Source organism: Benincasa hispida, chromosome 10 (assembly GCF_027475165.1).
Source record: "Benincasa hispida cultivar pf3 chromosome 10, pf3_genome.v1.1, whole genome shotgun sequence".
In the NCBI taxonomy this organism is placed as follows: domain Eukaryota; kingdom Viridiplantae; phylum Streptophyta; class Magnoliopsida; order Cucurbitales; family Cucurbitaceae; genus Benincasa; species Benincasa hispida.
In genome coordinates this window covers 24375758-24389214 of record NC_143487.1, presented here as the reverse complement: position 1 = coordinate 24389214, position 13457 = coordinate 24375758, and the positions used below count along the sequence as shown (strand labels likewise).

Genomic DNA, 13457 nt, shown 5'->3' with positions numbered 1-13457 from the left:
CTTATAAAATAACATTTATTTTATTAACAACAATATGTTTATATAAAGTTTACAAACTACGAGATTACAAAGAGATTTAGGACACCATTCCCAATAGTGAAAGGTAGTAGTCTGCTAAAATTGCTCCTGACTCTACTTAATCTGTATGGTGGACTCCGCCAAGCTCTTAACCATGTCCTCTAAAGACATCCCAACTGCTCAAGACATCCCAACTGCTCAAACTCTGGTTTCCTTGACTATCTCAACGGTTATAGTTATACATTCATCCACCTTGTTGATTACCAGCATAGCTCACCTCAGCCATCGACTCTTGAGTCTGTGTCTTTGCAGAGAATGCCTATTTCACAAGAATAGATAGTTCAGCGAGTTTAGCTTTTAAATCACTTACCTCTCATGACGATTTTGTATTATCAGGAGCTCGCGTTCCGAACTATTGCAAATTCTCTGCCATGGTGGATATGAACTTCCTAGCCTCTGATGTTTACCAACACATCACCACTCGTTGCGTTGATGGTACTTCTATCACTAGGGACGAGCCCTATTAGAATAGGATTGCATTTGAGATTTGATGGTGTGGGAAGCTAGCACATAGGCGTTTGAAACACTCTCAGTACCCGTACAAGGTCTCCCCACCAATCTACGTGACGTTGTATATTTCCTTCTTAACCCTTGCAACTCGTGAAGTAGGGAAATTTTTTTCCAAGAACTGCATTTTCATATCCTTCTAGGTGGTCATTGAGTTGGCCAATGGGCAATAAAGCCAATCCTTTGCGTTGTCCTAAAGAGAGAATGGATGTGCCATTGTTTCCTCTTCTTGTGAATGCTCTTCTTTTGCTTCCTCTTCTATGCTTTCGCACTAATTTGTTCTTATCTAGCTCTCCATTCCTTTGCTTCTCTTCTTTGTTGCCTTTCCTCCTCTCTTAACTTTGCAAAATACAACAAACTTTCATCCTAGGAGGATCGGGTCATGCATAGACATAGAAAATCAAAGAACGATAAAAGAATTGTAAACCCTCCAAAAAAGAAACTGTTTGGTTCCCTAGCAACGACACCAATTTAGTCGCGGAACTTGTCGCCTATTTCCAAGCCAAATTATTTTTTGTTCCTACCAAGAGTGTAGTAGTGATAGTGCAGGTGAACACAAGGAATCGAAGAGTTTCCAAATTAAATGATTTGAAATCCTAAGCAACCGAGAGGGGTTATGAGATTGATTGTTTGCAAATGAAATTAAATTGCATAAAGTAAACACGCGAAGGAGAAGTTGAGAAATTTTGTATGAGAAACCCTAGCTTGGGTTGTTACGAAAATTTCCTATTCAACATACTTGATCATTGAATTCTCGTTACAGAAATTAAATATTTGCTTACACCTAACCAAATTAATTAGAAAAGCTAATTAATCATCCTAATCAAATAATTAGTCCAATTCGAATTGATGAAAAGCATGTAAATTCTATTTTGTCTTTATTGCATTAAGTTCTAGGACAACGTTAGGTTGAATATTTAATTTTCAAGTGCCTAATTAAATTTTTGTTCGATTCAATCCTATGTTAGTTGGAGCAATACTTATCCTATTCGATTTGCAAGCTAACCTAACCTATCGCTTTCTACAGATCAACATACAATCAAGTGTCATAAATCATACATTAATGAAAAGCAATATCATATAATCATCAAGCATATGAAAATGAGATAGTATTCCATTAAAATAGAATTAAATCCGATATATACAATATAATTCGGTTAAAAAACTCACAAGTACATCAAAGTAGGAAAAATTCTTAAAACCCAAACTAGAAAACAATACCTTAGCCCACAGTCAACATGTCGATCAATGGGGTAAAGTTCAGATACATTTACTAACACAAAAGAGAAGTAGAGAGAAAATGTGCTGCAATCAACTGAAATCCAAGATAAAATGACCTGCGGCTAAAATTAGTATTTATATAAAATCGCAATAGAGTCACGACATTGGCTGATGGAAATCTCACACGCATCAGGTTCGGAGCGTCATGGTGCTCTTAGGCAGCACTGGGGAGCTATGTGCTTTTAATGAATAAGAGGCGTTTTGTCTTACAACGCAGAGCATGGTACCATAGGACACCACAATGTTGTGCAAGCAGAGGAAAAATGAACATTTTTAGCTCCTTTCTTCTTGTTTAATATAATCAAGCTCTGTTTTGGCTTGTTTAAGCTCCTTTTCGTCATTAACTCCTGGTTCTATCGCCTAAATGTTGAAACCTATAAAACTACCAAATAAACAAGTAACATTCAAGAAAAGTCTCAAATTAAGCAGAGCAAGATAGCACATTTTCGGTGCTATCAAACACATTACAATATGCTTTTCCACTCTTTTTCTAACCTCAACGAGTTCGTCAACACGTATTTGATTCACATCGAGATTTCTAAGACTAACTCCTTCGAGTTATATCGACCCCCTACCATTTTTACCCAAGAACTCAATGCTTTTCTACAGTACTCAATTTTTTACCCTTGACCATTTTCACCCAAGGTCATCAAACTATATATCGACCCTTGACCATTTCCATCCAAGGATTCGACTACACATCGATCCTTGACCATTTTTATACAAGGTCTCAACTGCTCAGCAACCTTGACCATTTTCACCCAAGGTCTCAACCAAACATCTATCTTTGACCATTTTCACCCAAGATCCAAGATTTCTATGTCCCTTTTAATCTAATGATGACATGCCACCCCTCGGCCTTTTTTACCCAGGCAAGTGATATTCCTCTAACTTCCCTTTTCAAGCTCACAAAGTTCACTAACTTCTCCTTCCCACAAACTCACTAGAATGTGTAAGAACTATACACACTTTTGAACATTAATCCATAACCAGTCACATAAGCAACAAGTACATGTTTTTGGACATTCAACAATTCATACACATCGCAATAATATCACCAAATTTTCAGCATGCTTAGACATCCAAAATATAACAATTGCAAGAACATGAGGTATGTACATAATAAGTAATAGATATAATGCACATAAAACATGCAACATGTTATCAAACAGCAAACAGACACTTCAAGTGAAAATCCACTTAACTAAGCATTTCTAAAGCGCTACTAAAAAAAACTAAAGCTCCCTGAAAAGGTAAAATTGAGGTTCCAAAGGTTAGAACTTAGTTCAACACCTTATCCAAAGATTCAACCAATATTCAGGATGAGTAATCTTACCTAGAACGTTCTTAAACCTCAATTTAAGCACCTGAAATCAAGCTTAACTAAACATAAAATATGCACATGTATTAGAACTAACTTTACAGCACTGAAAATGAAGTGGAACGAGTCCATAAAGGGCTACAACGCATAAAACTTACCAAAAAGACCTTGAGGTCTTGACAGAAGGTGTCCAAACAATTCCGAAACTACGCCAGAATGAAGAATGTTGCTGGAAAAGTGTCTAAATTGGTCCAAAGTCTCTCTGAATCTATGATTACATTTTCCAAGTGTTAGAGACAAGCTTCAAGAACCTTAAACTAGTTCAGAAGGAGATTTAGTGCGTTCTATCCATGAAAACTTACCCAAAAGGACTTAGATCCTTGTTGGAATGTGTCCAAATTTCCTAAAACCTGCAAATCTGGTGGTGTTAAAGGGCGTAATGTAGAATAGAGATTAGATGGAAGTGAGTACGCGTGGAAACTTTCTTAAAGAAAGAGATGCCGACAAAATTTGCCCAAATCGCGTAGTTGTCTCGTTATCGACATTACCATTTGTTGAAGAAGAGGAAAAAGGCGTTCGTGGGTTGGGTACATCGTTGCAGGTCGTCGAAGCTTGTGGGCCGTCACTCACCGTCACACTCTGAAAGTCGTTGTCGGCAAGTCCTCATAGTTGTCATTGTCGCATCATTAGAGAACGGCGGTCGGGGATCGCCGTTGCTCATAGGCTGTGTCATCAGTCATTGCTAGAGCTGGTCGGGCTGAAGTGTCGCAAAGGGAGGGGATGACAGATGTGTAATCGTCTATGAAGCACAAATACTTCATGTGGGGTAAAGAATTCGTATCAGATACGTATCAGATATTGATACTTTCAGATACTTCTCATATACACGTATCTGACACGTGATTTGACGTATTTAATAAACAATTCATCTAATCTTTTTCAATCTAAGACTAGGAGTCTATTTAAAACTCACTACTCGAGTCCAAAACTACGAAGAAAAAAAAAAAAAAAAAGACGAAACTCTAGAACATCATCTAATCTCTACCTTCACATTTGAGTCCTTAACTATAGTTATATATATATATTATGAGGTTTGGCCCGCCCCATTCCTGCATCGTCCCCGACTCATGACTCCTTTTGTGTCCCCAATTTATATATATATAATAAGTCCTCAAAAATATAACCTATTTGAATATCTTCAACAATTAAACGAAAACGTTTTTCATTTATCTTCATACTTCCTCCTAATCTTCTTCTCATTTTTTGATCAATACGAGTCACCTTTTTATTGCATTTTGACTATTTTACTTCAACATATTAGATGTTGTTTTTTGTATTATATTTCAGTGTTTGTATTATATTTTGTACTATTTTCATTTACTTGTATGCTAAATTTATCTATAACCTGGATTTTTCTTAAAAAAAAAGAAAACTACAATCCTAGTATTAGGGGTGGAAACGATTCGGTTTTGGCATTCTTAAAAAAATCCATGTTATATTCTTTTTTTAATTAAAAGCGGTTCGGTTTGGTTCGGTTTTAAATTCGGTTTTACTCTTTTTTTAAATATATATATATATATATATTAGTTAAAAACGGTTCGGTTCGGTTTCAAATTCGATTTTCGAAAGTGAAACCGAACCGAACCAAATTTTTCGGTTTCATTGAGTTTTCGGTTCGGTTTTTAGAAACGATTCGGTTTTTGCAATTTGAATGACCACCCCTACCTAGTATTTTAGAAATTGGCATATCGCCATATCCTATTGTATTCGTTTCTCGTATCTATATCCGTTCTATGCTTTATAGGTAACCATGAAGGGGGAGGGGAAGAGAGATGAAGAAAAAGAGGAGAGGGGGCTACTAATGACTACTTTTACTTTTCTTTTCTTTAAAAAGAAAAAGCTAAATAAAAATAGAAATAACAATGGAAATTTCTTATCAATAGAAAAATCTCAAAAATATTTACACTTTATAGCAAAAGTAGTAAAAATTTTAAAAATAAGTATTTTTGAAATTTTTGCTATATAGTGTAAATATTGTTTTTATTTTTAGAAAATATCTCAAGATCTTAAGAGAAATATCTAATCAAAAAGAGATTTTCTCCAATTCTATAATTACTTCTGTGATCTTTAAAATTGACACTCCAAAATAAATACTCAAGATCTTAAGAGAAATATCTAATCAAAAAGAAGAATTGAATTCCTTTTTAATTCGACAAGCTCTAAAATTGAACTCCAAAACTTGGATGTAAAGATTTAATAAAAAAAAAAAAAGTATTCTTTCCAATATTTTACGAAATTTAATTTGGCAAAATTAAGAGAGAAAATTCTAATTTCGCAAATTAGGATCATGAAATGAGAATTCTCATCAATTTAAAATTATCGGATTGAAGGAGATGAAACAACGGAATTTATTCCAAAATTAGTCTAACTTTATAATGTGGGGGGTTACATCTTGATGTCTAAGACCTATAAAATCACTAAATAAACAAGTAGCCAAGTGAAGAGAGATTGCACATTTTTTTATTATTAGACATGAATGGTGTTCCCTGCGTCGTTGTAAGTTGAAAGAGGCCAAATCATGTGTTTCATAGGAGAGGGGAAAAAATAAAAGTAGAAGATAGTGATACAACCATGCATGACGATGAAGACGAAATGGGGAGGGCACTACCGATCAAGATGTGACCGTTGAAGTTTTGGTTTCAAATTTGAAAGGAAAAAAGAGAGAATATGTTTAGGTATTTTTGGAAAATTTGAGACTCAATTTAAGGATTTAGAATGAAATTTGTTTTTTCCCCTTATGATTTTTATTTTTCTGTTTCTTAAAATCTGATACACATAGGGACTTGCTAGTAATTGAATTCTAGTTTTGAAAAAATAAAAAATAAAAACTAGCCTATTTGTCCATTTGTGTAAAAAAAAAATTAAGAAATTTGAATTTTTTAGAATATAGACCCAATATTAGAGCTATCTATGTAGAATAGCCATATATTAATTTCTATTTAGACTAGTTTCAATCCATTTTAAAATTTAAGCATGTTGAACATCTTTCATATTGTAATTCTAATTCAAATCAATTTTTATGTTTCCCATATATTGAATGTTGTTTCATACTTTAATTACCCTCAAGATTTATATCTTACTTATTTCCTCATTTTATATTCTGTACAACATTCAATGGTACACACCACATTTGCATTTATATATAGTATATTTGTGTTTTTATATTTATCATAGTTTCACATGTTTTAACATATGGAGGCTCAAGCCCCTAGGCCTATTATAAGTTCACCATGTGACAAAGAATTAGAAATTCAAGGATAAATACATGAGAGTGCGAGAGGAAAGAGACGGGAGATAAGAAAGACAAAAAGGAAAATTTGTTTATGTTTTAACCTAAGATTAATGCAGTAACTAGGAGTGATCATCGGTTGAACAGAGTTGGTTTCGGACAAGAATCAATGTTTACCATCGATGACTCAACTTTTGTCAATCGATTTTGGTGGTTTATGGAGAATGAAGACACCAACCAACCGATCATACGATCAATCGATCGATTTTTGTTGGTTTTCATAACACCATCAAAATTTAAAGAAAAAGAAGAAAGAGAGAAGAGAGGGAGTAGAGATGAGAAAATAAAAAATGAATGGATAAGAGATAAGATTGAATCTAAAATAAATAAAAAGAGAAGTATGGAGAAGAGAAGAATAGTTTCGAAAAGGGAGAGTGGTGGAGAAAGAGGAGAAAATGAAAAAATGAGAGATGAGAGTGAATTGAGGGAAAAAAACAAGGTTGGGAGAAAACAATTAATTAAGGGAGAAAAGACTAATGAATGACATAAAGAGAATAAATGAGGTAAGCAGAGAGAGAAAAAAAGTTATGGAATGGATATGGCAACCTTGATCACTTTTTGTGAAGCAAATCAATAAACTTTTTGTTAGTAAGTAATTTGAACTATCATGTGTTACTTTTTTCACCTTTTAATTGGATTTATTTTGATGATTTGATCATCATATTATCATTTTGAGTATTTTTCGTTAAGTTTGTTTCAGTTATATCTTCTTTGTTTGAGCGATCTAAATTGTATTTGATTCGTTATTTCAAATTTTACCTAAGGAACAATTCAAATTATTCAAATTATTAGTAAATTAATTTAATTTTATTATCATCAAACATCATTAAAGACCAAAAAGCCAACAGAGACGTGGAGCAAATGGGGGAGAGAAAATTTTATTGTTTTAGTATTTTTTTGTTATAATAACTAATGTTTCCAAAAGATTTAATGATGAAAATAGAAAGAGAAAAAAATTGTAGAAAGAGAAAAAAATTGTTTAGTATCTCTTTGGTAGATAATGGATGATTTTACGTCAACCCATAGGGTTATTTAGATTGAGGGATTATTCTAAAAGTTAATTGGGAAAAATGAATGCTTTCCAACTTATTAGAGAAAAATGAGAGTTTTTTTGTCCCTATCCGAATGCGTCTTTTGAAGAGATGCATTCGGAAATATTTTATTATTTTTTCTTCCCGTACATCGCATTAAAAAAAATTAAACCAATCAAAATGCATTTGTTGAATACGATCATTTAGTAATCGTTTGGTAAATTACTATGCGATCGTTTAGTAATCGTTTAGTAAATTACTATGCGATCGTTTAGTAAATTATACACGATCGCTAAGTAATTTATACATGATTGCTGCGATTTTTCTGTACAATACCAATTATATTCTATACAATACCAATTATTCTGTACAAATTTACACCATACAATATGTAATTTTTGCACCAATTATATTCTGTACAACACCAATTGTACTGTACAATATGTAATCTTAGCAAAAATTTATCTAAACGATCGCTTAGTTATTTATTTGCTTAGTTAAATGTACAACACCAATTGTATTCTACAAATTTAGCACAAATTTGTCTAAACGAAAACTATACGACCGTGTAACAGTTAGCTAAATGATCTCTTAGTATTATGTAAACGATCGCTTAACAAAACCTAAAAGATCACTTAGTATTATCTAAACGATCGCATAATAAAATCTAAGTGATCGCTTAGTATTAGCCAAATGATCGCTTTATAAATTAGTACACGATCGCGTAATGGAAATCTAAACGATCACATAACAGTTAGCTAAACAATCGCTTAGTATTAACTAAACGATCGCTTAGTATTATCTAAACGATCGCTTAGTATTCTCTAAATGATCGTTTAATAAAAACTATAGTGGATAGCTAAATGATCGCTTTGTATTCTCTACACGATCGCTTAATAAAAACTGTAGTGGATAGTAAACGATCGCTTAGTATTCTCTGATCGCTTAGTAATATCTAAATTCTCGCTTAGTGAAATTTTCCAAAAAAAATAATAAAATATTTTTGCTATTATTTTTTTCGTTCTTTTAACAACCCAAAACCAACTCTTTCATTACTTATGTTTTTTTTATAGTTAATAATATTTCATTTGTTTAACTCTAAATCATTTTTACCTAAAATCAACTATCTCACTAATCTCATTTTTTATTTTGATAATAATATTAGTAGTTTTTTAACCGTATAAACAATAATGTTATTTTGAGATTAAGAAATTGCTATGATTGATTTGATATACTCAATATTAATTTTGAATTTCAATTTTTTTTTTTGTTTAAAATTGTTAAAAACTTATGCAAAAATATAAATATTAACTTTCGACTATTGTAAATAATAGTCAAGGTTCATTACGATGTGTTGTAGACTGCAAGTGCATTTTCGTAATTAAATTTCATTAATAAATTTAATCATATATACAATGTTCTTTATTCACGACTAGAAGAAAATCATCTATTACGCCTAGATCGATCATGTTGAGTGACATAGTGTCCACGATCGCCACGCCCTCTTACACTTGGTGATTGACTTTCCTCTGGAAAGTGTATACCCTCACTACGTTGTCGATATATAACATACTGGTCATGGATATTTGGATGGACATGTGAAGTTTGTCCTTCTTCCATGCTTAGTGTACTGAGGATTGTTGGAAAAAAATCAAATGTTAAGGGAAAGGACATCATGGAAGTATACTGATCGAGTGGCGTTGTTGGATATTCATTCCGAACATTAGGTTGAATAGGAATATCCTCATGTCTTGTTGGATCACCTTGTTCTTCCATTGGAACGTCACCATCAAAATATCGCACTCGATATATCGAGGTGAGTCTACGCAAGGCTCTTTGAGCAGATATTGACAAATTTGGAAGCTCGACCTGAAAAAGAATTGAATAACAAGTTAATGACTTTAAAATTTATTTTGATGTGCAATGAAGAAATAAAATTAAACAATCATAGTAAACAATAAACTTGTACCAATAAGTGATAGGATGCTCCTGCTTTAGTTATGTACCGCCTGCTCACAGTGGAATATCATTCAATATATCCAGGCTCGGTACCTACACCATTATTAATAGGAGGTCCATTAACAACCAAACTGTGTCGATTTTCCCAGATTGTAATTTGAGGAGCTAGATATGCAATCCAGTCTCGCTCATGCCTGCCCCTTAGATTGTGTGAATGAAGTCGGGCGTCCGTGTTGCAAGGTCGAGGAATTTGTTGCAACATCCCAAATTGACGCATCACACAATCTGGGTGATGCTACTCCACAACAAAGAAGCATATGAGTGGACATCTGGATGTCCATATCTCATTGTCATCGAGACAGTATGGCGGCAATAGTTGGATCAAATGATTATATGACTCCCAAATAATCTGCATGCATATGTGTCAAAAAATGAATTAACCAGAAGATTGAAACATTATGAATATATGATATATGAATGAATAAAATATTACCTGGTTAGGCATATGTGTATGGAGTATGTGCCTACACTGTACTAAAACATGCGTAGATGCTCTAATTACAGAATAGTTGTCATTCCATCTACAACAATCAGAAGTTAAATTTTAGCTATTAGTATTTTCAAAATGAAAACAAAAATAATGAGGTAAATATGCTTACCTTACTGCAAGTGGTCTATCGCCTAAGTTATTCTCGTATCTATGGAGTCATCAAGGCGCTAGAAGAGGAAATCGATCCCATGCCCAAGTTTGTAGCAATAAAAGTGGGCCTGCAATGTCTTTTTCATCTATAACTACACCCTTGCATAGTTGCCTATACAACCATGCAAGGCATCCAACGCCCTAACTGTAAGTCCCGACAACATCAAAATCCACCAAGAGGGGAAGATACATCAGGTGCACTTTGTTGTTGGATTTGTTGGGAAATACCAATCCTCCAATCAACGTGAGAATATATGCTCGAGCATATCGTTGCAGGTCCTCTTCATCTGCATGGTCTGGTAGATGGACGAAGTTGTTAAATTGATCAGTTAACCATGGCAGGCTTAGATGACCTCCCTTAAGAACGATGTCATTCGTGGTTACGCCTAAAAGAAGGGCACAAAGTTGTTCCCAGACATAATTTAGAGACCCGATCAATGGTCTTCCATTAATCGAGACTCCAAATTGGATGGCTACATCTTAAAATATAATCGTACACTCTCCATGCAACATGTGGAAAGTGTGTATCTCCTGGCGCCATCGTTTCACTAATGCCGTTATCAGATGCCAGTCTAGTTGTATAAATTTTATACAAGAGACTCCGTAGAATCTGGCAGCTCATAGATAGTTCAATATACGAGGGTTTGGGTTCTCGTGCCTGCGAATAACAGCCTCTCTTCGGCGACAATGCATTGCATCGATATGCTCGTCTTTCCAAATAGGTTCGGATTTACGGTTGCACTGTAAGTACAAAATCGAGTCGTTGTATAGCCCTGTGGTAACATCCCCGTCCATTTGATCCCATAAAAATAATATTAAATTTAGTAAAAATCAATGTGATTATAATTGACAAATATAATGTCAGTTAATAAAGAATACACCCTTCATTATATAAATACAATAAAAAAATGCAATGACAATTAATAAAGAATACACCCTTCATTGTATAAATACAATCAATTAAATACAATGACAATTAATAAAGAATAAATAAGTAAAAGAAGTTACAATCAATTAAATACAATGAGAATTAAAAATAAATAACTAAGTCGCATCACGACTCGATTGGGACAATTCCGTCTATTATGCCCTTCTTGTCTGCAAATTGTACACCGTGTCTTGTAACATTCCCTCAAATCCATCTCGTTTTTCATGTGAGAACTACACGGTCTGCCAACCTTCCTAACTCATGACTCGTCTGGATAAATAGTTGGGAAGTTAGGATCAGGCCAACATTTTTTATCGGGGATGGGCTCGAACTGGGGTGAATAACATGCCAGATAAGTGGGAATATTGTAATAGTCTTCAATGTAGTCAAAGTAGTCTACCCTAATGGTCTTACATGCAGCCATAGCGTGAGAACAGGAGATTCCAAAACTTTGCCACTTATTGCATGTGCATGTTCTTTCACTTAACTTTACTCGGTATCTGTCTCCACCCTTTAGTGTTATTGGGTTGATTGAGGTGGTGACTTCACACAACCCTGTTCGATGGTCAAATATGTTGACGGAATGTTTGGTTGCACGTTGTTCCCAACAACTTATTTTCTTTATCACATACCTATGACAAATATGACAATTACTAAAAATACCTCGATAGTCAGTATAAAAACGTGGATAACTAATATGTGAATAATTTACCTCGTGAAACACTCTCCCGATTTAAGAACAGTCTCTATTTCTACATGACGAGCAGCGAAATAAGCAATAATTTGATAGAATGTTGCTTGGACTAGTGTAGTGATCGGTAGCTTTCTAGCTCCTCTCAGAACAACATTTGTATTTTCAGCCACATTCGTGGTTAGCCATCCATAACAATGACCACCATCATGTGACTATATCCACTGCTTAGGGTCTATAGAAGCAAAATATCGTAAGCAATTAGGGTTTACTATTTGAAGTTCGGCCATACAGTCATTAAACTTTTGAACTTGAAATTTTGATCCTGCACTATATACCAAATTCTTCAATAAACTATTTTTGAACTTGTCGTTAAAATTACTTGCCACATGTCGCAAGCAGAATTTGTGGTGTACTCCAACCCAACCGTTGCTACTGTTTCTGACTGCAAATATAATGTCTTTGTGTCTATCTGAAATTAGACACATTCCCTTCCTTCTATGCACCATATGATCCCATAAATTCATCAAAAACCAGCCCCACGAGTCAGCACTTTCCTCCGGTACAATGGCGTATGCAACCGGATAGACGTGACCATTTGCATCTATTGAGGTAGCTATTAACAATGTTTTTTCATACTTTCCATATAAATGGGTTCCGTCAATTTGAAGTAGCGGCCTACAATGCTTAAAACCCTCGTTAACAGGTCCAAACAACCAAAACACTCTACTGAACATTATAAGTCTTTTATCACAATCCACCTTATTTAGCCTCCAATGGACGACTGTACCGAGGTTTGTGATTTGCAAGATATTCATCCATTTGGGCAGTAAATTGTATGATTCGATCCAATCTCCGAATATCTTCGCAATTGCCTTTCTTCTTTCGTCCCATACTTTCCAATAACTGATGGAATAACCATACTGTTTCAAGATAATATCTTGTAATGTTTTGATGTCAACTAGCGGATTTTTTTTTCAATATGCTGCTTATCTTAAATGCAATTAAATCTGAGTCCAATTGATTGTGATCCTGACTCAGTCTTGCATACACACAAGAATGCGGGCTATTGTACTGGATAATTTCAAATTTACCGTGTTTTTTACGACAAACAGCGCAAAGTCTCCATGTGCACCCATTGTCATATCTCTTACACCTGACATCCTATGTTGTTTACTTCGACTCAATGACTTCAAAATTTTGATGTCAAATGATTGAATAGTTTTCCACTGCATTTTTTAAATCCAATTTGGAATTGAATATCATCCCCTTAAACAGTGAATCAGACCCCATATTACTGTCTTCCTCCGTTGTCGAATCGAGTTCAATGGTCATCTCGTTTAGGTCTATCTCGGTAAATGTTTCGGAGACTTCATGTACGCCATAAAATTGACTAGGTATATCTAGATCGATATCATCATCGTCTATTTCAACTTATTCGCCGTTTGTGGCCATAGTTAGATCACACTGCTCATCCTCCACATCATGACTTTCCAACTCAACAATAGTTTCAACTTATTCTCTTGTTGATGCTGGACTTGGGACACTAGGTTGGGATATATATAGTTGAACTCTATTTGAAGGGTATGGAGCGTTGCTCATCATGAATCGT

The 13457-nt window shown here is 34.3% G+C and overlaps 1 long non-coding RNA gene across 1 annotated transcript; it reads right to left on the bottom strand.

Moving 5' to 3' along the window:
* Positions 1-1679: 1679 nt before the first annotated feature.
* On the bottom strand, positions 1680-3642 carry LOC120089327 (uncharacterized). Its single transcript, XR_005485147.2, has 3 exons — positions 3550-3642; positions 3346-3455; positions 1680-2248 (listed from the first exon to the last, which is right to left on the bottom strand). It is a non-coding gene; the product is annotated as an uncharacterized LOC120089327 (long non-coding RNA).
* Positions 3643-13457: the final 9815 nt, after the last annotated feature.